The following is a 3,577-nucleotide window of genomic DNA, read 5'->3' as shown; positions in this document are numbered from 1 at the left end:
ACCCGCGTAGCTGCGGCTCGTTCGGCCGCCCTTGGGCTCCCTCATCGCTCCCCAGCGCGGAGAGCCCCGGGGAGAGAGCCCGAGCAGGGTTCCGGCTGAATATGGCCGCCGTGGTGGTGCCAGGCGGCCGCTTGTGCCACTCAGCGCCCTCAGGAACAGCCCGGCAGTGATGAGGGGTCGGTGCCCCCTCAGAGCCACGGGAAGGGGTTCAGGTGGAGCGGGCCAAGTGTAACCCACGAAGGTGCTTTGGGAAAAACTCCTGGAAGGCCCCGCATTAAAAAAAAAAAAAAAAAGGAAATGGCCCAAAATCAGTAAAAAAGGCCTGATGGCATTGCACAGGGGAAAACAGAATTTAATACGTTCTTCTTACATCAGGAATTACTTGGCAAAGCTGATGGTGCACAGGGGACCAGACTCCAAGATGAAAAGCAAGCCTTGCTGAAATGTGAAAGCACAGATTGCACCCTGGATGAATGTGGGCAGGAGCTGGATGAATAAAGAGGTATTAATTCTTACTGCATTTACCATTGAAATGGAATAGAAGTGGGCAACTGTTCAAAAGCAAAGGAGGATGGAATTAATCTGGTTTTCTCGTGACCTTTTTTTTTTTAAGGGCTTCACTCAGAGCAACAGTTCACCTAAATCCACTTAAAATACTTACTGTAATAGGAAAAAAACCCACCTTTGTCATGCAGAGAAAGGCAAGACATCTAAGAAAAAGCATTTGAAAAACTCCCCACCACAAAGCTCATCCTGGTATTGGACTTCTGAAACAGGTTCCAAAGAGCAACTCCAAGTGTGTAGGATAAGATCAGGACATCAATACACAATGCTTGTTCTCCATCCGAGAGATTTAATTTATCCTGTCAACATGAGCTAATTAATAATTAAAAAGGGCACTGTGGTCCTTATGTGGGAGGTCCTATGAAATGAAAATTCAAGCAATTTGAGAGGCAGTAGATTCCTGTTTATTCAAAAACATGCTCAGGGATTTACTCTATGACTGTTTCAATTACTCTTTCAGCAGCAAGATTCTGATGTGCATTTCAGCATTATGGAAGCTGTGGGTGCCCCATCCCTGGGAGTGTCCAAGGCCAGGCTGGAGCAGCCTGGGATGGTGGAAGGTCCCTGCCCATGGCAGGGGGTGGAATGAGATGATCTTTGAGGTCCCTTCCAAACCATTCTGTGATTCCTGTTGGTGATTTCTGCCTCTGCATCTTCTCTTGACTCCTCACAAGGGAAACCTCAGGTGGTTCTTCTCACTTTAGTTTTCTTTTTAATCCAACTGTGCTGTCTTGAACTTCATCTTTCCAGGGCTAACACGAGGTTTGCCCTATGACAGATCACTTTACAAGTCCAAGTGGACAGGCATTTAGAATTAGAGTCCAAACAAAGTCAAACCAGGCTGAAATAAACTGCATTTTGGTCTAGCACAAGATTTAGCCCTTAAATAAATAAATAGTGAGGAGCTGGGGCAGTCTGTACAGCAGATGGCATTACAGGTAACATTTATCACACTCCAGTCTCAGGGCTCAGATCCTTGGGAGGGAGGATTGACGTCAGCTCCCACTGAATCAGTTTTAAAACAAGCTGGAAACCTGCTTGTGCCTTCAGCAGCTGATTACTTTGTGCAGCACTTCTGCTTTGCACTCCCCAGTGCATTTATTGGTGTGGACAAGCCTAGCAGGAAGAGTTCATTCTGTTTTTGCAGCTTAAGTGAGCTGATGTAAATAGATCTTGGACTTTGAGGTGGGAAGATTCCACCCAGCTGCAGTAACCAGGGGGATGCCCTTTGGTCGAGTTTTTGTGCCAAATTTGTGCATTGGGGAATTTTAAACAAATATCACTTGGCAGGGTATCGACTCTCAGGGTACAAGAATAACACTGAGCGAGGCAGCAGGGCATGGGCTGGGAGGGATTTACAGGGAGAACTACCCAGACTGACACTGAACAGTGCAGAAAACCTGTTCTGAAGCATTTTATTAAAAATAGTTGGGGTTTTGTCTCACAGGAGCCCAGAGATCCTCTGAATGAAAACCAGGAGCAGTTTTTTGTCTGGGCACAACATCCTCGTGCAGGAATGACAGAGTTCATCAAAGGTTACTAATTACCATGTACATTTTGAGGTTGTCTGGCTGTCTGGACACACTTGGGTGGGTGACCTGGGGTAGAATCATGGGATCATTAAGATTGGAAAAGACTTCCAAGATCAAGCCCAACCTTTGACCAAATACCCCCGTGCCCACTAAACTGTGTCACAAAGTGATGAGTGATCTACTCGTTTTTTGAACTCTTCAAGGGATTGTGACTCCAGCACTTCCCCAGGGAGGCTGTTTGAAAGATTCTCAAGGATGGAGGAGTGTGAAGAGCCCTGGCTTGGGAGCATTAGGGAAGCACAGAGTCGTGCTCTGCCAAATGAGTCTCTCAGCCCTGAGCTCACAATGTTCCTCAGCGTTTGAGCCGTGCCTGCTGGGCAAAGTGGCACAGAGAGAACCCTTCCAGCCCTGGAAATCCCAGCACTGAGGCATGGAGAGCTGAGCTTTAGCTGGGGTGGATCCCAGGCTGAGCAGCACAGCCAGGTAATGCAGGACAGGTCACCTTGCACCAGCTGAGCTGCCTCAGGGCAGGCAGCAGCGCAGAGCAGGGGTCAGGCCAGGCTGGGCTTGAACGAGACAGGAGCTGGACAAGGAAGAGGAAGGAGGAGACTCAAGGAAGGGAAGGAATGATTCTGTGGGGGAAGCTCTGCAAATATGTGCTTCCCTTTGCTGATAAAGGAGGGTGTGAGGCACTGAGAGGAGCTACCTTGTTTGTCTGCTCTCACACCCTGGCAGCAGCACTCCCTTATCTCCAGCCCCTTGGCACATTCAGCTGTGCAGCCATTCCCTAATCCACCAATCTGGGCCGGGGCTGCTCCTCGTGTTCATTCACTTTCTCCCTGTTCTAACAGGAGGATTAATTTTTTTAATAAGTTTGGATACAATTTCAGCTTTAGCTTAATAATTCTCACACATTGCTTAAAGCATTTAGCAGTGTAAGAGAGGCAATATTGTCTCTGTCAAGGTGCACAGGGAGCAAAATACCTCCCTGTGATAATGAGGGTGCTTCAGCAGCAGTTCTGTGGTGGACGGTGGCACAGAGCTCTTCCTTTCACTGCAGGCAGTTCGTGGGGCAGGTTTCACACCTTCCTCTGCTGTATTTACACCTCGATTGTTTGTTGTCTCGGGTCAAATAAGTGGCAGCAGCCTCTCGTGCCTGTACCCAGAGGAATTAAACGAATTTGCAGAGCAACCTGCTGGGAATTTCCAAGGGGACAAAACCATTGTTTGCACACCCACGAGCAGCACGGAAAAGCGAGCTGCAGAAAATGAGGAATTGAGTCTTTTTGGGTCTTTGCAGCATTGATGCCTTGAAGTCGTTGCTGTTGGAATTGTCCAGCTGAGAGCTTTGTGTCACTCTCAGCTACAATTACCGTGCTTCTATCGGGTTTGAGCCATGACTGCACAACACACACCCTTCTCGGGAGGCTTTTGTTTGGCATTTCACGTTCCTTAACCAGAATGGATTAACTGCCAGCCTT

At 48.2% G+C, this 3,577-nt stretch overlaps 1 long non-coding RNA gene across 1 annotated transcript; it reads left to right on the top strand.

Annotated features, from left to right (window-relative positions):
* The first annotated feature begins 6 nt into the window (after positions 1–6).
* On the top strand, positions 7–936 carry LOC115948224. The gene is made up of 3 exons (XR_004082069.1): positions 7–176; positions 376–502; positions 614–936. It is a non-coding gene; the product is annotated as an uncharacterized LOC115948224 (long non-coding RNA).
* Positions 937–3,577: the final 2,641 nt, after the last annotated feature.

The sequence above is a fragment of the Geospiza fortis genome, unplaced genomic scaffold (assembly GCF_000277835.1).
Source record: "Geospiza fortis unplaced genomic scaffold, GeoFor_1.0 scaffold145, whole genome shotgun sequence".
Taxonomy (NCBI): Eukaryota; Metazoa; Chordata; class Aves; order Passeriformes; family Thraupidae; genus Geospiza; species Geospiza fortis.
The sequence above is the reverse complement of the archived record's forward strand: the minus strand, read 5'-3'. Positions and strand labels throughout refer to the sequence as shown.